The 21,664-nt window shown below is 43.2% G+C and overlaps 1 protein-coding gene across 13 annotated transcripts in view; it reads left to right on the plus strand.

The window, feature by feature from the left end:
• Positions 1–21,664, plus strand: part of GULP1 (GULP PTB domain containing engulfment adaptor 1) — a 287,093-nt gene that overhangs the window by 33,527 nt on the left and 231,902 nt on the right. For 2 of the 13 annotated variants that reach the window (XM_075118010.1, XM_048869667.2), the window contains exon 2: positions 20,850–20,950. The exons of 10 other annotated variants lie outside the window; for them this stretch is intronic. The gene's annotated coding sequence lies outside the window, so the exon portion shown is untranslated. Of the gene's footprint in view, positions 1–8,562; positions 8,584–20,849; positions 20,951–21,664 lie in introns of those variants that run through there. One more of the 13 variants, XM_075118012.1, reaches the window with a different exon arrangement.

Below are 21,664 nucleotides of genomic sequence, written 5' to 3' on the forward strand. Positions count from 1 at the left end.
TCTGTTTATCATAAAAGTAAGTACAGTAACTCCTCACCTAATGTCATCCCGGGTATCATTGTTTCATTGTTTCGTTGTTACGTTGCTGATCAGTTAGAGAACATGCTCGTTTAAAGTTGCGCAATGGTCCCTTATAACATTGTTTGGCAGCCGCCTGCTTTGTCCACTGCTTGCAGGAAGAGCAGCCCATTGGAGCTAGCTGGTGGGGGCTTGGAACCCGGGTGGCCAGAAGCCCCCCTATCAGCTCCCCTAAATTCCCTGTGCAGCAGCCGCCCAGCAGGCTGTCAATTGCCGGGCAGTTCAGCTGTCCTTCCCCCCAGTGCGGTGTGCTGCTCCTATTCTCTGCCTTGGAGATGCTCCTGGGAGCTTCCTGCTTGCTGTGCAGGGGGCAGGAGGAAATAAGAGTGCTAATGTCAGGGTGTCCCCCTTCCCCCTGGTCCTTTACCCCATCTCCACGGAGCAGAGGGGGACACGACAGGGCTCAGCATGGAGGGAGCTTGCTGGCAGCAGCTGCTGTCTCAACTTGCTGATCTACTTAAAAAGGCTGTGTACTTAGAGTGGGGTCAGCGTACTTAAGGGGGCAATGTGCGTCTCTCTCTCTCTCTCTCTCTCTCTCACACACATACACACACACACACATACACACACGAGTGTGAGGCTACATTAACAACAATGTCTTAACCCTTGAGGGCTCAGCTGAGTGCTAGTCCATCATTTTGCAGTAAGGCAGGGGTCAGCAATCTATGGCACGCGAGCCAATTTTTAATGGCACGCTGCTGCCTGATGGGTCCCAGCTGCCGGCCCCGCTCAGCCTGCTGCTGAACCCAGGCCGGGTACCCGGCAGGCAGCAGCGTGCCATTCAAAATCCTGGCCGCCCCGGCCCACTCTTCTGTGCCCCTCTCGTGTGGGCAGGGTGAAGAAGCTTGGTCCTGCCGGCTGCTGCTGCAGGACAGGTAAGTTTCCCCCCTCCCTCGCCTCTTCCCCCAGCATGCTGGGTTCCTGCCCCTCCTCCTCTTCCTCCCTGCCGCCTATCAGCTGATGGCCCTTGCCAGGGAGGGGGAGAGGCGGAGCCGCAGTGCACTCACTGCTCTGGGCAGGAGGCGGAGACGAGGTGGGGACAGGGCCTTGGGGAAGGGGGGTGGAATCAGGGCATATCCCCTCCAGCCCCCTGCCATGAGCTGCTCTGGGCAGGGGACTGGGACCACCTCCATGACCTTAGCCACACTCCTAGCCCTCTTTCCTGACCCCTGCACACCCCTCACACAGCCCCAGCCCTCTGCCCTGATCCCAGCACCCCCCCACAACCCCAGCCTTGACTCCAGCACCCTCCACACATACACAGCCCCCCAAGCCCTGACTTCTGCACCCCCTCACACTCCGCCAGCCCTCTGTCCTGACCCCTGCACCCCCCTCACACACCTCCAGCCCTCTGCCCTGACCTCTGCACCCCACCACGACCCCAGCCTTGACTCCAGCACCCCCCATACTCCATGCCCTGACTCCTGCACCCCCCTCACATGCCCCCAGCCCTCTGCCCTGACTCCGACACCCCCCCACATACCCAGCCCCCCCAACACCCCATGCCCTGACTCTTACACCCCCCACATTCTCACCCCCACCCTGAGCACCAAACGGGAGCTCCTGCACCCCCCCCATTCCTACCTGCACCCCTCACACCAAGTGGGAGCTGCCCAGGTAAGCACTCCACACCCAAACCTCCTGCCCCAACCCTGAGCCCCCTCCCTCATTCTAGCTCCAGGCCAGACCCTACACCCCAACCCCCAGCCCTGTGCTCAGTGCACTCCCACCCTCAGCTCAGTGCAAAGAGAGAGGAAGAGAATGGGCTAGAACCAGGGAGAAGGTAGGTACCCACTCTGTGTGGGCAGGGCTGGGATCCCAGACCGGCAGCGGGCTGAGCAGGGCCGGCAGCCAGGACCCTGGATGGCAGGAGCCAGCAGTCGGAACCCCAGACCGGCAGCGGGTTGAGTGGCAGCGGGCTGAGCCGCTCAGCCCACTGCCAGTCTGGGGTCCCGGCAGCCGGCCCCACTCAGCCCGCTGCCGGTCTGGAGTTCTGGCTGCCAGCCCCTTGCCAGCCAGGGTCCCGGCCACAGGCCTCGCTCAGCCTGCTGCTGGCCTCGGTGAACGGAACCGCAGGCTGGCAGCGGGCTGAGCGGGCTGGTGGCGTAAGATCAACATTTTAATTTAATTTTAAATGAAGCTTCTTAAACAATTTAGAAACCTTGTTTACTTTACATACAACAATAGTTTAGTTATATAATATATAGACTTATAGAGAGAGACCTTCTGAAAAACGTTAAAATGTATTACTGGCACGCGAAACCTAAATTAAAGTGAATAAATGAAGACTCGGCACACCACTTCTGAAAGGTTGCCGACCCCTGCAGTAAAGCATTCCCTAGGAAATATTCCACCCTCTTCCATCCTCTGACTTCACCTCCTCAACCAAGCTTCACAATCTTCATTGTTCTGTACAGAATTAAATTGTTTGTTTAAAACTTATACTGTGTGTGTGTGTGTGTATATATATATATGTATGTACATATACATTTATATATGTATATAAAATATAGTCTTTTGTCTGGCTAAAAAAATTTCCCTGGAACCTAACCCCCCCATTTACATTAATTCATATGGGGAAATTGGATTTGCTTAACTTCGTTTTGTTTAAAATAGAATTTTTCAGGAACATAACTACAGTGTTAAGCGAGGAGTTACCGTAAATGGAAGTAGGGATCTCTTGAATGAAGAAGTGGCATATTTATACAGAAGAAGGAGGGTATCTTTATAAAGGCTAAGGCTATTGTTGAATTCTACATTAAATCTCTGCAACAGGAAAGCTTTCAGGAGAAATTTGGTAATAGCATGTCACTAGGGCTGTCAATTAATCTTAGTTAACTCATGTAATTAACCCCAAAAAATTACAATTAAAAAATTAATCATGATTAATCATCGTTTTAATCGCACTGTTAAATAATAGAATACCAATTGAAATTTATTAAATATTTTGGATGTTTTTCTCCATTTTCATATATATTGTATTCTGTGTTGTAATTGAAATAAAAAAGTGTACAAAAACAAAACAATGTAAAACTTCAGAGCCTACAAGTCCACTCAGTCCTCCTTGTTAAGCCAATCGCTAACACAAACAAGTTTGTTTACATTTACAGGAGATAATGCTGCCCTCTTCTTAGAATCATAGAAGACCAGGGTTGGAAGATACCTCAGGAGGTCATCTAGTCCAACCCCTTGCTCAAAGCAGGTCCAACCCCAACTAAATCATCCCAGCCAGGGCTTTGTCAAGTCAGCCCTTTAAAACCTCTAAGCATGGGGATTCTACCACCTCCCTAGGTAACCCATTCCAGTGCTTCACCACCCTCCTAGTGAAATAGTTTTTCCTAATATCCAACCTAGACCTCCCCCACTGCAACTTGAGACCATTGTTCCTTGTTCGGTTGTCTGCCACCACTGAGAACAGCCTAGCTCCATCCTCTTTGGAACCCCCCTTCAAGTAATTGAAGGTGCTATCAAATCCCTCCCTCACTCTTCTCTTTGGCAGACTAAATAAGCCCAGTTCCCTTAGCCTCTCCTTATAAATCATGTGCCCCAACCCCCTAATAATTTTTATTGTCCTTCGCTGGACTCTCTCCAATTTGTTCACATCCTTTCTGCAGAGGGGGGCCCAACATTGGATGCAATACTCAAGATGTGGCCTCACCAGTGCCGAATAGAGGGGAATAATCACTTCCCTTGATCTGCTGGCAATGCTCCTACTTTTTTAGCTGGCATTGCAAGGTATTTACATGCCAGATATGATAAACATTTGTTTGCTCCTTTGTGCTTTGGCCACCATTCCAGAGGACATGCTTCCATGCTGATGATGCTCGTTAAAAAAAGAATGTGTTAATTAAATTTGTGACTGAAGTCCGTGGGGGAGAATTTTATGTTCTCTGCTTTTGTACCTGTATTCTGCCGTATATTTCCTGTTGTGGCAGTCTCGGATGATGACCCAGCACATGTTGTTCATTTTAAGAGCACTTTCACTGCAGGTTTGACAAAACACAAAGAAGGTACCATTGTGAGATTTCTAAAGATAGTTACAGCACTCAACTCAAGATTTAAGAATCTCAAGTGCCTTCCAAAATCTCAGAGGGATGAGGTGTTGAGCATGCTTTCAGAAGTCTTAAAAGAGCAACACTCCGATGCGAAAACTACAGAACCCAAACCACCAAAAAGAAAATCAACCTTCTGCTGGTGACATCTGACTCAAATAATGAAAATGAACATGTCGGTCCACACTGCTTTGGATTGTTATCGAGTAGAACCCGTCATCAGCATGGACGCATGTCTTCTGGAAGGATGGTTGAAGCATGAAGGAACATATGAATCTTTAGCACATCTGGCACGTAAATATCTTGCGACACCAGCTACAACAGTGCCATGTGAATGCCTGTTCTCACTTTCAGGTGACATTATAAACAAAAAGCGGGCAGCATTATCTCCTGCAAATGTAAACAAAGTTGTTTGAGCAACTGGCTGAACAAGAAATAGGACTAGGTGGACTTGCAGGCTCTAAACTTTTACATTGTTTTATTTTTTAATGCAGGTTTTTTTGTACATAATGCTACATTTGTAAGTTCAACTTTCATGATAAAGAGATTGCATTACAGTACTTGTATTAGGTATTGCAAAATAATATTTCTTTTGTTTTTTTACAGTGCAAATACTTGTAATCAAAATAAATATTAAGTGAGCCCTATACACTTCATATTTTGTGTTGTAATTGAAATCAATATATTTGAAAATGTAGAAAACATCCACAAATATTTAAATAATTCTGTTCTTGTTTAACAGTGTGATTAATCACAATTAATTTTTTTAATCACTTTTCAGCCCTACATGGCACAGTTACCCAAGAGTCATGAAGAATGAGCAAAGTTACACAAAATAAAATTACAAACTCAAAGGCAATTTCTGTTAGGTACCAAATCCTATTTGCTTTGCTCACCTGAATGATCTTATGGGAACCATTGAATATTTTGAGATTTCCAGAAAGAGGTACCTAAAACAGCCCTCTAGAAACTTTCAGAAGTAGATTTACGTGTGTGAAATTAAGTTACAAGAAACTAAGAACCATGGAAGCATTGACTTGCAGAGCTAAGTAAAAGTTAGGATTTGTTTTACAAAGAAACTAACAGAAAATCATTTAACAGAACAATGAATTGAATAAATCATTTATTGTGCAGTAATCTCTGAAGATCTTAGTTTATTTTTATAGTGCAGTTCTAGAAACTTGAGAATGGAATAAATTGGTTAATTAAATAATTGCCTACATTGCATTTGATTAAACAAGTGTAAATTAAAATGTATGAAGTGCACTAATTTGACAATGTAGAAGTACCTTAAAACCTCTAAAACATTACAACAGGTAAACCAATTAAAATAATAATTAAACGTGCATCAAAGCAACAATATGTGTTTAAGAGGGTTGCAGTATTATTATAAATCACACCAGAACATCTCTGGGATTTTTCATAAATGCTTAGTGAATTCTTTACTAGATTTGTACTGGTCTTGGATTTATTCCTTAATTGATCAATGCTTGTAGGAGCACAGGTTTTTATTCTGCTATGGCCCTTTCCTTTTATTAATGCATCTGCTCTGCATTTCAGCTCTTTAATTAGATTTCTCTTTTGAGTTGGGAATGAAGAACGTTTGGTGACAGCTTATTGTAAATGCTCCATGATCATTAATTTATTTGTTAATCATTACAAAGATGCCTCTTGCTTTCAGGTCCCCTTTTTTTTTTTTTTTTGGCTATTCACATAGATTTTGCATATCTTGAATTAGAGCTGGTTGGGGTGGGATGGAATTTTTACAAAAGAATTCCAAATCTCTCTCCACCCCCATTTTTCACTGAACACTTTTGGTGAAATTGTCTGACTAAATTTTTGGGATATGGCTGCTTTATTTTCATCCATAAATTTCAAAGGCTTGACAAATGTTAATTCTCTACTGTGAAATCTGAAGTGATATTTGAAAGTAGAGCAGAAATCACTATCAAATCAGACCTATTCTTCCATGATGTGAAGATAATGGGATACACAGGGTACGTCTACACTGCCAAAAAAAAAAATGTGTTCTTAAGTGGGGTTAAAATAGCGAATACATGGCAAAGTAAGGGACTAGAGTCGTACCTTTTCCAAAATGGACTCTTAAGGTGCCCTATTTTAAGTTTTTGGAGCCAATGAACCATTCATATTACTGTTTAACAGATTAAAAAAAAAGATTAATACCTAGACCTGTGCACTAGGGGTGAAATCCTATCCCAGCTGAAGTCAGTGGGAATTTTGCCTTTGATTTCACCGGGGTCAGGTGCCCCGGCATGAACTTACTGTTGCACTGAATGGATTAGGGGCATTAATATAACAAATGGAGATACCTGTGGCATCAAAACAAGTAATAGGCACAAAGTCTGTTTCCCCAAAGAAATGGAAAATCTGAAACTTTGTAGGTGATACATTCAATCTTCAAAAGTGCTTTTAAGCAGTCAAGATCCTTATAAACCATGTAACTACATCCATTTGCATTTTAAACTAGTTTTTTTTTTACTTGTAATAGAAAACATGTTTTTAAATTGTGTTTATATTTGTATATATAGTGTTATAAAACAGAAAGGATTTTAAGGGGTGGGGTGATTGTACATACATACTGCAGCCCTCATTTCTGGGTAGACATAATATTGCTTATCAATTGACTATTCCTGTACACCCATAGCTAGAGCCCTACCAAATTCATGGTCCATTTTGTTTAATTTCATGGTCATAGGATTTTTTAAATCTTAAATTTCATGATTTCAGCTATTTAAATTTGAAATGTCAAGGTTTTGTAATTACAGGGATTCTGACCTAAAAAGGAGTTGTGTGTCTGTGTGTGGTGGGGGGTTGGCAAGGCTATTGCAGGGGTGGAGGGGGTTGCAGTACGGCTGCCCTTACTTCTGCACTGCTTCTGGTGGCGGCCCTGCCTTCAGAGCTGGGCAGCTGGAGCGCAGGGGCTGCTGGCCGGGATCCCAGCTCTGAAGGTAGCGCTGCAGCCAGCAGCAGCGCAGAAGTAAGGATGCCATGGTATGGTTTTGCTACCCTTACTTCTACGCTGCTGCCTGCAGAGCTGGGCCCTCAGTCAGCAGTTGCCACTCTCCAGCCACCCAACTCTGAAGGCAGCAGTGCGGAAGTAAGGGTGGCGTGGTATGTTGCCACACTTACTTCTGTGCTGCTGCTGGGAGGGTGCTGCCTCAGAGTTGAGCACCTGGCCAACAGCCACTGCTCTCCAGCCGCCAAGCACTGAAGGCAGGGCAGATGGAACTGGAGTGGGAGTACATGAAGATAGGTTGGGTCCGTTAGTTGTGTAGCTTGCATGCAATGTGGAGATTTAAAAAGGGTTCCCTTAAAAGAAAAAGTATCAAATTATCAATTAGGAAGCATGTATTCTTTGTAAATCCTTGGGAAATTATATGCTTTGAATAGGGTAGTAAGTGTGCAGTATGATGAATGATGTGGATAAATGCCATCAAGTTCCAAGAGGTACCTAGACTGATCAGGGTCTAGAGGCCCAGGAATGCAAGCCATTCTGTTCTGTTTCCTACAACTCTGCCTACCTGCTGCATCGTTTCTAAACCCCTATTGTTCTTCTTTTGTAATGGAAGCTTCCTGAGAAACTTTAAGGAAAAATCAATCTAAAATTGTCAATAAGGATGATAAAGCTCAAAGTTCATTCACTAACAATATTGCTATACAAATAACATATCCTTAAAATCAATCCTAATTTACTATGTCTTGTCTTTGTCAACAAAAGTGCAGTGTTGACTATGAAACTTCCACAACTTTTGTGTGTTGTAGAAGAAGTGAGGTCTATGTGGAACAAGTTAGATAATTCCAGTGAGTTGTGTTGTCAGGGTAATACTTGGATTGTAAGCTCTTTGGGGCAGGGACTGTCTTGTTTTGTTTGCACAGTGCCTAGCACAACAGGGTCCTAGTTGGGGGTCCTAGGTGCTACTATAATACACATAGTTTATAATAATAATAACAGGTTCCCTATTAAGGACCACATTTGCTAACCTGAGGTCTTAAAGTGCCCTCTTTTTATGTAACACTGAACAAACAAACCATGCTGTAAAAAAAAAAAAAGTTTTATGTTTGTTTGTGCTAAATTAAAGGGAAATGAGGTAAGGCTTGAAGACACAGGTGGCCATTTAGAGGTAGAAAGCTTGAAGAGGCAATTAGAGGTAGAAAGCACATTCCTTGAAGATTCTGTCAGCACTGGGCACACTCCAGCCCAGGGGTGAGCCGGAATTTCCCTATAATTGCAGCTCTGGCTGCTGTGGGCTGTGCTGGGTCTGGGCACCTGAATGTAGATCAGGAAAACTGCATTTTCTATGCTGTCAGTGACATCACTGCCAGGACCATGCAGTGTGGGGGAGTGTGGGCCAGTGTGTGCCTGATTCATATGCAGAGAGGACAACAGGGTCTGGAGTGGAAGGGGGAATAGACTGGGACAACGAATCATCAGGTAGGAAGGAAGAGAAACTGGTGTGGGAAGCTGGCAGAGGGAGAGGGAAACTGGGACTGGCTGGGAGCTGGGGTGCAGCATGGGACAGATTGGGCTAGGAGACTCAGACTGGGATTGAGATCCGGTGAGGGAAATGGAGAGGGGGAATTGGGATCCAGTCGGTGTGAGGGATACTAAAGTTGGATTCGGCACTAAGGGGAGACTGTGACTAGCTGATCAAGAAGAACAGAACTGAGAATCCATGACATGGCGGGAAGGGATACAGATGTGATAAGGGGCACGATTACTACTGGTTGGTCAGAGAGACTGGGAGAACTGGGACTGGGTTGGACAAGGAGCCAAGGGGGCACACCGAGATTGGATGAGGAGCTTGTGGGGACTGGCAATGTCGGTGTGGGGAGTGGAGGCCAGTGTGAGGAAGAGAGAAGAAGATTGGAAGGGACAGGGCATAAGGGGCCACACTGGTAGGGATAGGCAGAAGAGTCCGTGTCCACTGGGGCTCACTGCCCTGCCTCTGCCATGATGTTTCTAGGCGATACTAGTCAACTAACTTAAACCATGCTTTTCACAGGTGCTCACTTGTGTCTTCTTCGTTTTCTAGATATCTGACTTCAGACCTTGGGGTCTGATTTGCAGAAGTGCTTAGCACTCATAACTTAAATGAAGTCAGTGGGAGCTATGCTTTGACAATATAAAGTGCTAAATAATGCTAAGTACTCTGAAAAATCAGATGCTAGGCATCTGAAACAGAGCAGCCAAAATTCGTGGATACTTTTGACCTAAATATTTCTTTGAATGAATTCCCCATCTGTAAAATCAGAATAATACCAATCCCTCACTTCAGAGGGCTGTTATGAAGATAAATTAATTAATACTTATGGAGCACACTCACGGTTAGGTTTTTATCAGTAAATGTTGGCAAACATTACCATACACACACAAACCGATGAAAAAATATTTTCCTAGATAATAGACATTTACAGATAGGAAAAGTAAGAAAAATGCTGCTTGAGAACTTATTAGAGTTTGTTTCATGATATTTACTTTTTATATTTTGATGTGATATTGGCAATTTGTATTTTACCAGTTTGATAATGCTTTAATTTTTTGAATCTCAATTTCTACTGTCATTTAATAATTATTGTCTGATTCCCCCATAACTTCCCACACCTGTGAACATTTAAATTGATAACAATTGCTTTAAAAACAAACATCAATATTATTCACAGAAATTATAAAAATAAATAAAAATCGAATTCTGTCAAATTTTTCCATAGTGCTGAGCACCATAGAAAAGCCCATAAGGAAGTTAATTATCATCAGAGCAGGGTTTGAATAGTGTGCAGTAAATAAGTCATGGGGCCAATGAGGAGAATGAATATAATATTGAATAGCTGCACTGTCCTTTTGGTACACTGAATGAGACTGTTTCTGTGGAAAAAAGGGTCCTAAAATGTAATTAGACTGTATCATAAAGCATATACCCATGGGAGCCAAATTAAAGTTGCACAGCGAACTTTAATTCTGGCATTTCTTAACTTTTGAGTGCTTGACTTTGTAACCTGAATAATATTTTGAGTGTAGTTTTTGTGTAAGTAATGTAATATACACTGTGTACAGATACATAGACTACATACGGATGCATGTGTGTGTTTATGTGTAAATACACACTATGTTTACACTCATGGGAATAGTTGCATTGAGTAGAGTTACTCATAAAGATTAGCAGAATCAGGACTATAAACTGTAAAAGTACGTTGTGTCATCTCCTCAAACAGCCATGCTGGAAATGTTAAATGAGTACTGTCTCTTTTTCTGGCCTGTTCATCACAGTGATGACATGATTTGGCTGGTTTCAGAAGGAAGTTAGGGAGCTAGTCAAAATGCTCCTAAAACACTATTTACACCTTGTCAGAGTGGCAGCAGCATATTTCTTTCAGTCTGGGTGAAGCAACTTTTGTCACTTAGTGGAAAGGGAAGGAGAGGAAATAAAACCTAATGTGTATTTAAAGGAATTCTTGTTTACCTCTGCTGTTGTCAAATCCCTGTGGATTTATTTTATATTTGATTAGCACCACCTCCTCTACCAGAGTGTTGTTACATACTAGAAGTATAAGAATTATGTAAGAAAAGATTTCTCACTGAATTAATAAATCTATCTATATATTTGCTTGTAAATTTCTGCTTTTAAATGTTTTAATACATATCACTGTTGCAGCATTCCCTTTTTAAAACCTGAATAAGTGCCTTATCTCTAAAGGAGATTATGGAGATTAAATTGTGATTAATGGCTTTGTCATTATATTTGACAGTGAACATATTTTTAGTGGAAGATCCCTTTGTGGCATCTCTCTCATTTTTGTTTACAAAATGCTTAGCCATGAGTTAAACAACCCATTGGCCCCATAGGAAGACTTGGAGCTTGATCCTGCAGCCCATACTCATCCCAGTAGTTCTGTTTATTTCAGAGGGGCTGTTCTTGTGAGTAAGAGCTGGTACTTAAATTTATTTTTAAGTAGCATTTTCTATGGGGAATGCAGTTTTTCTGTCGATGAAGCAACATGAGATACGTTGGGTGGAGGAAGGAGGTTGATCCTGGACACAACTCTAAGCCCCATACGTCACTGTGGTGGTGTGTAGAAGTCTCTCAGGAGCTATGAGGGTCTGGGAGAAGAATCCTCTGTCACAGGTGCAACATAGGGCTGATGTAAAGCCCTAGCAAGTCTCAGTGTAAGAGGTACACTGGAGGTAGGAGAGGACATACTCACAGTGCTGAGTGCTATGGGGGATTCTCAGCAGTAGCCCTCAGAGGCTGCTCTAGTTTATGCTGAGGGCTGTTTCATCCACTATTAGCAACTAAGAATCCAGAGAGTACATGGACAGTGCAAACCACACCTTTTTCCCTCTTCTGTGACCTGGCCTTTGTCTCCTGTGCTGTCTCTCTGGAGGTGCACTGCAGAATCTAGCCCATCTCTTCTAATAACTAAACTGAAGTGTATATAAAGGGGAATGGAGAGAGATGGACATACCGAAAATGGGGAATGGCTCCCATTTCCCCTGCTTTGAAAGTGCACTTCACCCCATTGCTACAGCCAGCCCTGTTCACACAGTATTTCCCACTTTGAGGTCCATGTGGAGGCCAACAACTCTTCCATTGAAGTCAGTGGGAGTTTTGCTGTTGATTTCAGTTAGAATGGAATCAGGTCCACAATGTTGTTTTCAGTAGTAACTGGCTGCCCAGTCGTACCCTGCCTTTTTCCTGTGGACATAGTCATGGACTCTGCCCAACTAAGAATGCATTGATGTTCTAACAAGGGGAGAATATGCACATGTGAGGGGTGAGAGAAGGCCATTGTTCCTAGCTGAAATGCAGCCAGGAGAGAAATGTTAAAGGAATGGTATCAGAAATGGTCATGATCTGATTTGGGCCTTGAATCCATGACCTCCAGAAATAAGTGTGCTGTTGAACAGGCCAGACTCTCTAATTATACCATCTTATCGTCTTGAGATATTCCTGGTATTCTATACATACAAGCTGCACTAAACCATTATTAAGGTTCCAAAATCAAGCACGCAAAAGTTACAAAAACAAAATATTTGACTAGCTACTGATTAAGAGCTTGAGCACCATCCATCCTCAGCACATGGGTCATGTGGAAATAATGGTTTGTGTCATGTTATTAAAGAATGTATCATAATGTATATTTACAAAGCTGATTAATTAAAGTTGGATGGCCAGTCTTAATTCTGGCAATCCTAACTTTTGAGCGTGTGACTTTGCTACCCTAATAATAATGTTTTACCATAACTTTTTTGTATGTAATTGCCAAGGTTTTCAAAAAGCAAAGTGACCCCCATCCAAAATTACATCATGTGGCATTACTGACACCCCCATGATTCATCAGCATGGTTAGAACATTTAGCACTGACCTCTATCACTTTTTGTGTTAGCTCAAGTGACTATGCTACTGTTGCTATGTGGACCAGAATTAGACGGGGATGAGAGAAATACAGTTTGGGAGTGGATTTCACAGGTATTTGCATTCAGCAGAGGAATGATGAGACTCTGGAATCTTGGGTCCCATTCCAGTCTCTGGAGGGAGGTGTGCTCTAGTTGGCACAGACTCTGCCATTCCTGCCAACTTTCCCATTCCTGCCAACTTGTCCCTGTCCCAGTCCTACCTCTTCACTAACTCTGGCTCCTTGCCCTAGTCCTGGCTCTTCAGCCTTCTCATCCCAGTCCAATTCCATACCTGCTAGTCATAGTCTCCCCCCTTGGGGCTTGCTTTCAGAGTCCCAGTCTACTACCCATACCCAAATCCCAGTCATTTTTCCAGCCACTGCAAGTTCCTTTCTCCTAGCTCCTCCATCTGATATGTCTCTCCCTCCCATTCACTGACTCCCTTTCTTAGTCTCCCTTTCCAGGCTTCTCCTCTCAGTCTCCCCCAGTACCTCAGCTGCTTGTCAGATTTGTCTCTCATCCCTTTTCATGCTGATTTCCATTCCCTCCCCCCACTTGTTCCTAGTCCCAGTTTCCATGCCCAACTAGTCCCAGTCTCCATCCCTACGCCCAGCTCTTCCTCTGATTTCAGTGGTATTCCCGTCCCCGAGGCAACTGGCTCTCATTCTCCCCCTCCTTTCGTCCCCAGTAATCAGTCTTATTCTCCTTTTCCAACCTCTGGTATCTCGGTCCTGGTCCCCCTGGTTCCCAGTCCCATTCTCCTAACACTGCTAGACACAGTTTCTCTCACCACCCTCCCTTTAGTTCCAGTCCCACCAGCTCCCAGTTGCAATCTAGCCCTTTTCCTTACCCCAGTCTGGCTTTTGTCCCCTCTGCATTGGAATCGGGCAATTTCTGTCTCCACGGCCAGGGGGCAGGTTCACTAAGAGCACAGGAGAGACAAGCTCCGTGCTTTCTGTTCCTATGTCCTGCCACAACCTGGCCCGGAGCAGCTATTACAGGGAAGGTCTGGCTTTTTGCTTTTGTATGTCTGGGCTGGAAGGAGCATGCTCAGCTGCTCTGTGGGGATGGCGTGTGCAGAGTCTGGTCAGCACTGGGAGCTGTGAGAGCCTCAAGTATGCTCACTGAAGATGGAATCTTCAGAGACTTTAGCTGCTAATGCTGAGGTCTATTGAGTAGGTACAAACTGATTTCTGGTTTTTATAATTTGGCCAAATTTGGTAAAATTATCATGCAAAAGGTACATCTGTGACACAAAGGCCATGTCCATTCCAAATTTCAAATCCCTGCTCCAAAGCATGGGGGCTGCAGTGCTGTTCAAACAAAACGTTGCCAGACTTTAACATGGGCAAAACAACGGTTCCTACCCTCATTCTTGGAAACAGCTGAACCATTTTAACTGAACTTACAGGAGAAAAATATTCAACCTGTGGCAGACTCTTGGCATGTAAAATTTCAGTCAAAAAGTTCAGTTATAGTTTGGTAAAATTATAAGCAACTGAAAACGCTATCTTGTAATGGGAAATGTCTGGCAACATTACAGGGCTGGTAGGGCCATAGTGTGAATGACTTAGAGGGATTGTCCTGTGGACCAACTACTGTACCATTCATGACACAGTTAGCAGTTGCTCAAGTGGAAAAATAATATGAGGACTATATTCTGTCTGTTAGTGCAGTTTAGCAGCTTGAAACAAGACCTGCCAATCAAGTGACCAACCAACTCTCTGCAAATGACCAGCATGTGTTTCAAATTACTTTTTTTATGAAAGAAAGCTTTTCAAAAGCTGCTGAAAAACAAAGGAATAGGGAGCTGCGGCTGGCTTAAAAGATGTAAGTGAGGGGGAAGTTGGTGGGGTCTGTGTCTGGGTATATGCCTACAGAGCTCTCTACTCGCCCAAGCAGTGCTTCCCCGGTGTGCACTGTTGTTGTTAGCAATGTGGTGTCCAGCTGCCTCCCTGCTGCTGGAGCCTTTTCCTGCCACAGGGAAAAGCTCCAGCAGTGAGGGAAGGACTTCAGCAGTGGAGAGGAAGCAGAGAAAAACTCCTGCAGTGGGGAGCTGCCAGAATCTTTCCCTGCTGTAGTGAAAGACTCCAGCAGCAGGGAAAGGCTCTGGCTGGGGAGAGGCCCCAGCAGCTCCCCACTATCAAGCCTTTCCCCTCTGCCTTCCTCCACTAGTTTTTCACTGACCCATGTAGCTCCACACCACACTGTGGATGCACCCTGCTTTTCACTGTGGCGTGTAGCCACACATACCCTATTTGCTGCTGTCCAGTGGTGTCCAGTGTAAATGTAGCCTAAAGCACTACATTAGCTATGCCTTTATTACTGTAATAATTTAACACAGAGAAATCATTGCCAGCTGTGATGTAAATTCTCTACATTAAACAAATTCAAGCTTATAATTGTTTAAATTCTAGCAAGGTTAGAAATAAAAGTCATAATGACTCTGATATATTGTCTTGCCAAAATCTTAAAATGCTCAGCAAAAGAGCATTCACTTCACCCATTCCCATTGTACAGATGCTTCTGGGATGGATGGCAGCCTTTAAGTTGTAAAACTGAGGATATGAAGAATGATTAGGGCCTGATCCAAAGCCTGTTGAAGTAAGTGAGAAGCTGCCATTTACATGAATGGGCTTTGGATCAAGCCCATGTGGGTGGAGCATCTATCCATTCTAAATTTAGCCAAAAATACAGTAGCTAATATCACTGTTTATTCTTGCAAAAGATGCAAATGGGATTTTTATTCTGAAGGAAGAAATGTCAGAGATATGGTACATTGTATATTGTGTGATTTACATAGCAAGGGCCCCATCCAAGGCCCATTGAAGTCATTGGGAGTCTCTCCGTGAACTTTAGTGGGTGTTGGGTCAGCACTGTAGGGACCCATTCTTCACCCTGACTCTTATTAATTAGCAATGAACTCTGTCAGAATTCCCATTGCAATCAGTATGAGGAAGTGTGGCAGAAATGGGCTCTTAATAACTGCGGGGAGGCTTGTCCTCTTATAATTGAATTTGTATAAATAATAAAATCAAACAGAGAGGCAGTTTGTTAAAATAGTGGCTTTTTGCATCATAGAAATGTTAGTAGTTTACCATTCATTTAGCTAATGTCATACCTACCTTTTAAGACGGTCAGCTTCAAGTCAGCAAAGGTCACATCTTTTAAGTGCTGCTATCGTGTCCTTTCATATAGTTGTGCTCATGGGGTTCCTTTGCACACCACTCATCCTTATTGGTGTCTGTCACAAGCTATATCCACAGTTGCATCTTCTGGATGAGATGTCTCCATGTTAACCATTGAGAATGTCAATCATTCTCAGTAGTCAGAGCCTTGCTAACTGAAGAGCAATCTCCCTTGCTGCCCTGAAAATGCTTTCTGAGTTGATGATGAACAGAGGACATTTTCAGTTAGAATACTGCAGTTCTGTATGAATTGTGTGTTTTCACTACATGCTTAAAAGAGTTACAGCTATAATTTTGCCACCTGAGATGACTTTTTAAATAATGTCCTTATTTCCTCTTCTCTAAATAGATTCCTGTGGCTCCCTTTCCCCAATATTGGCTCTTTCCTGGGTCAGAGCAAAGTGCAACTGCTGGCCACAAGGTCAGCCCAAATGTTCAGACATTCATAAGAAAACTATGTACCAGCAGGATTACATAATGTTCAAAATATGGTGCACACATGGACTTGCTGTATCGTATTTCTCTTGGAACATTGGCTCCATTGTTAGTAGTAATAAATGAGGGATAATAGCTTGGGAGGTGAGCCATACATTCACTCTGTAGTTAGGCTCTGCTAGTGCAGTGGCTACTGTGTGATCTTTGTTCCAGGCACAGATGCAGAGTGCAGATTGTTTCAAAGTCAGTGCCAGTAGATGAGGCAGACGCTTCTTGGAATGATCCCCACTGAGCTTTGGCACTTGTAACAGTAAGTGTCTGCCTATATATTAATTATAACGGAAGAATAAGTATGGTGCTTACAGTGCTCTTCATCCTGGAAGCCAAATGTGACTTACCAAAATGCTGCTAAATTTGCACCTGCACAGCACACGCAACTTGCAGTTGTTGCGTCCCAGATGATGGTTTTCAGGAAGGTGAATGAGATGAAAGTCCAACTTTTGCAGATTCAGGGGAATGCATGTAGGGAGTAAGGAGGCCAGAACAAAGATATCTTTCTCATCGGGTTGGGTGGGATTTTCACACGTTTATAAGCTCTTGGTCCTCATGGAAAATCCTTTTGTTCTGTGTACAGCATCTAGCATGGTTGTTTCCAGGGGTCTGTTCCTGGGGCTCATAGGTACTACCACAATACAAACAGTAATAATGACGTGTGTGGATGATAGAAAGTAAAATATGCACAGGGGATATGTGTGTCTTATTTGCAACAGCCACTGGGGAGATGAACATGTGAGGGGCAGGTGTCTCAACTGATTTTATTAGTAAACATCCTAAAGTGCTAAATAAACTTTCTGACACAGGGATATACAGGAATCATACATTCACCACTGAAATTCGGCCACCTTTGGGGTGGAAGGCATTGCTCTCTGAATGGTAAACATGCCTCTTTAGCAGCACTGTGAACAAAACCCACTCTGCACTTTTATATTAGATACCAATTGAATTTTGGATTGATTTCAAAATCCTTAACTTAGCCCTAGCCCAGTCAGGGCTTTGAAGAGATCTTATGCATTCCACTTAGCCCCATGCTGAATGGAGATGCTTCTGCTAATGAAGCCCAGGCTTCAACTCATAATATTTGGAATCAGCATATTCTGTGATTTATAAAACTCTACAGGAGATTAGATAAAACCTTGTCTCACCACACTTAGATGTGTCCAGCAGAGCACCTTAGAACTTCCCCATACAGCTTTGTTAAAAAGTAGGTGTAGAAAGACCCAACATTAGCACCCAGTAATGGTAAGAAAGCACCTTAAAAAGAGGAGAAGGAAGAGATAGATGACTTATTTGTGCGTTTATACATTGATCAGTTGCTACTGTGTGTGTGGTAGAAATGCCTATATATAAATATGCTAAAATTGCCCAAACAAGAAGGCTCCGAAATTCCAGTCGGAGACCAGGCAAAATCCCATTAGGGTCTGGCAGGAATTCCAGCAAATTCCTGACAAGGAGAATAGGTAACTCACTAAAATTACCCATGTACTCTATCCTAGGATCCACACACATAAGATGAATTCTTTCATCTTTGGCACAAGATACATTCTGCTCTGGAGATCCAATACAAAAGCTCAGCCATATGTCACTGGCTCAGATATTTGGCTGGGTAAAGCTGTCATCCAGCCATGTCTCAGTAATTCATGCAAGGTTGAATGCCTAGATCTTGACTGAATTAATGGGGGTCTTATTAGTGACTAATAATAAAAAGCTACATCTAAATTTATGGTCTCTGATGCTTATTGCCATATGCATCCTGAAGGAAGATGTCAAACCAGTGGGACAAATGTGATAGATAGCAAATGATGATCTCCGTGCTCCAAAGCTTCCTATTTTACTGAGCTCTTACTGAGTTCAGTTCTGAAATTGCGGAGTGCTTTGGCCCTGATCCACTTAAGCATGTGTTTTTAATGTTAAATATGTTTGTAGTCAGTATTGAAGTCAATGGGGACTGTTTGGATGCTTAAAATTAAGTGTGTGCTTAAAGTAATTCACTGCATTGGAGTTAGAGTGCTTAATGCCTTGCAGGATTGATTTCAGAGGAACAGCCGTGTTAGTCTGTATTCGCAAAAAGAAAAGGAGTACTTGTGGCACCTTAGAGACTAACCAATTTATTTGAGCATGAGCTTTCGTGAGCTACAGCTCACTTTATCAGATGCATACCGTGGAAACTGCAGCAGACTTTATATATACACAGAGAATATGAAACAATACCTCCTCCCACCCCACTGTCCTGCTGGTAATAGCTTATCTAAAGTGATCAACAGGTGGGCCATTTCCAGCACAAATCCAGGTTTTCTCACCCTCCACCCCCCCCCCCCCACAAATTCACTCTCCTGCTGGTGCTAGCCCATCCAAAGTGACAACTCTTTACATAATCAAGTCGGGCTATTTCCTGCATAAATCCAGGTTTTCTCACATCCCCCCCACCCCCATACACACACAAACTCACTCTCCTGCTGGTAATAGCTCATCTAAACTGACCACTCTCCAAGTTTAAATCCAAGTTAAACCAGAACATCTGGGGGGGGGGGGGTAGGAAAAAACAAGAGGAAACAGGCTACCTTGCATAATGACTTAGCCACTCCCAGTCTCTATTTAAGCCTAAATTAATAGTATCCAATTTGCAAATGAATTCCAATTCAGCAGTTTCTCGCTGGAGTCTGGATTTGAAGTTTTTTTGTTTTAAGATAGCGACCTTCATGTCTGTGATTGCGTGACCAGAGAGATTGAAGTGTTCTCCGACTGGTTTATGAATGTTATAATTCTTGACATCTGATTTGTGTCCATTTATTCTTTTACGTAGAGACTGTCCAGTTTGACCAATGTACATGGCAGAGGGGCATTGCTGGCACATGATGGCATATATCACATTGGTGGATGTGCAGGTGAACGAGCCTCTGATAGTGTGGCTGATGTTATTAGGCCCTGTGATGGTGTCCCCTGAATAGATATGTGGGCACAATTGGCAACGGGCTTTGTTGCAAGGATAAGTTCCTGGGTTAGTGGTTCTGTTGTGTGGTATGTGGTTGTTGGTGAGTATTTGCTTCAGGTTGCGGGGCTGTCTGTAGGCAAGGACTGGCCTGTCTCCCAAGACTTGTGAGAGTGTTGGGTCATCCTTTAGGATAGGTTGTAGATCCTTAATAATGCGTTGGAGGGGTTTTAGTTGGGGGCTGAAGGTGACGGCTAGTGGCGTTCTGTTATTTTCTTTGTTAGGCCTGTCCTGTAGTAGGTAACTTCTGGGAACTCTTCTGGCTCTATCAATCTGTTTCTTTACTTCTGCAGGTGGGTATTGTAGTTGTAAGAAAGCTTGACAGAGATCTTGTAGGTGTTTGTCTCTGTCTGAGGGGTTGGAGCAAATGCGGTTGTATCGCAGAGCTTGGCTGTAGACGATGGATCGTGTGGTGTGGTCAGGGTGAAAGCTGGAGGCATGCAGGTAGGAATAGCGGTCAGTAGGTTTCCGGTATAGGGTGGTGTTTATGTGGCCATTGTTTATTAGCACTGTAGTGTCCAGGAAGTGGATCTCTTGTGTGGACTGGACCAGGCTGAGGTTGGTGGTGGGATGGAAATTGTTGAAATCATGGTGGAATTCCTCAAGGGCTTCTTTTCCATGGGTCCAGATGATGAAGATGTCATCAATATAGCGCAAGTAGAGTAGGGGCTTTAGGGGACGAGAGCTGAGGAAGCGTTGTTCTAAATCAGCCATAAAAATGTTGGCATACTGTGGGGCCATGCGGGTACCCATCGCAGTGCTGCTGATCTGAAGGTATACATTGTCCCCAAATGTGAAATAGTTATGGGTAAGGACAAAGTCACAAAGTTCAGCCACCAGGTTAGCCGTCATTATGCAAGGTAGCCTGTTTCCTCTTGTTTTTTCCTACCCCCCTCCCCCCCCCCAGATGTTCTGGTTTAACTTGGATTTAAACTTGGAGAGTGGTCAGTTTAGATGAGCTATTACCAGCAGGAGAGTGAGTTTGTGTGTGTATGGGGGTGGGGGGGATGTGAGAAAACCTGGATTTATGCAGGAAATAGCCCGACTTGATTATGTAAAGAGTTGTCACTTTGGATGGGCTAGCACCAGCAGGAGAGTGAATTTGTGTGTGGGGGGTGGAGGGTGAGAAAACCTGGATTTGTGCTGGAAATGGCCCACCTGTTGATCACTTTAGATAAGCTATTACCAGCAGGACAGTGGGGTGGGAGGAGGTATTGTTTCATATTCTCTGCGTATATATAAAGTCTGCTGCAGTTTCCACGGTATGCATCCGATAAAGTGAGCTGTAGCTCACGAAAGCTCATGCTCAAATAAATTGGTTAGTCTCTAAGGTGCCACAAGTACTCCTTTTCTTTTTGCAGGATTGAGTTCTTCTTAGTGTATGTGCAACGTGCCACACGTGGCACATGACCAGGATTCATCATCAAATTTGGTCTGCTGGTTGGATCATTAGCTTCCCCAGCTAGGGCCAGGTACTGACAGAGAGTACAACGTGAACTCTAATCCATTACCCCACCTCTCCAGGATTGAGTTTATTATGTAGTTTACCACCCTTTCTCTATGTAAACTCTATTTTACTCTTTCTTTTTTTTTATGGCCAGGATACCCCACTAAATTCTTTTTTTTTTTCTTCCAGTTTCTCAGACTGATTCAGATTGCATGTTGCAATATCACTGTCAATGGCTGACATTTTGCTGAGTGGTGCGATATGTTTGGCAGTACTTGACACATTTTGAAGTAAGAATATCAGCTGTTTAAATTACTAGTGTTTGATCCTGCGATTGTTTCACTAATCCCAGCAGTTATTTACAGACCCTATACAAGAAACTCGCTATGGAATTTTTTTGCCTGTAAAATAACTGCATGATCCTTAATTGGGTAATTGCCCAGCACCGTGCTAATTGTTGTGTCCAGCAAGGGATAGAGCTCGGCTTAGATTTTTTTTGTGTGCAAATTTATATTCATAATATTACTTACTTAGCTAATTGTAGGACTTTGATTTATTCAGGATCAATACTGTACATCTACCATGTATAGTAAAGGCTTCTTTTCTGATACACCAAATGAATGGCTGCAGTAATCTAAACAACCGTTAATATTCACTTTTATTCAGTGTTTTGTTCAGGGACAACTCCAATTGTCATTAGCTATATACTGCAGAACCGTTTAATGTTTGTTAGATTCTGTCACAGCTATGCTGAGCTTTTCAAAAGTTTCTTATTTTACTTTTGTGCTAGTTATCTTTTGATAAGATGTGCCTGACTGCAAAAATGCTTCCTACTATTTTTACAATAACCAAAACACTGCCACACATTTTAAGGAATAAAATTGATACATTATTCCATTCCAGTAGTGATACTGTAGTGAAGAATAACATAGGGTTTATATTAGGGCTGTCAAGCGATAAAAAAAATTAATCATGATTAATTGTGCAATTAAAAAAATAAATTG

Source organism: Caretta caretta, chromosome 11 (genome assembly GCF_965140235.1).
Source record: "Caretta caretta isolate rCarCar2 chromosome 11, rCarCar1.hap1, whole genome shotgun sequence".
Taxonomy (NCBI): domain Eukaryota; kingdom Metazoa; phylum Chordata; order Testudines; family Cheloniidae; genus Caretta; species Caretta caretta.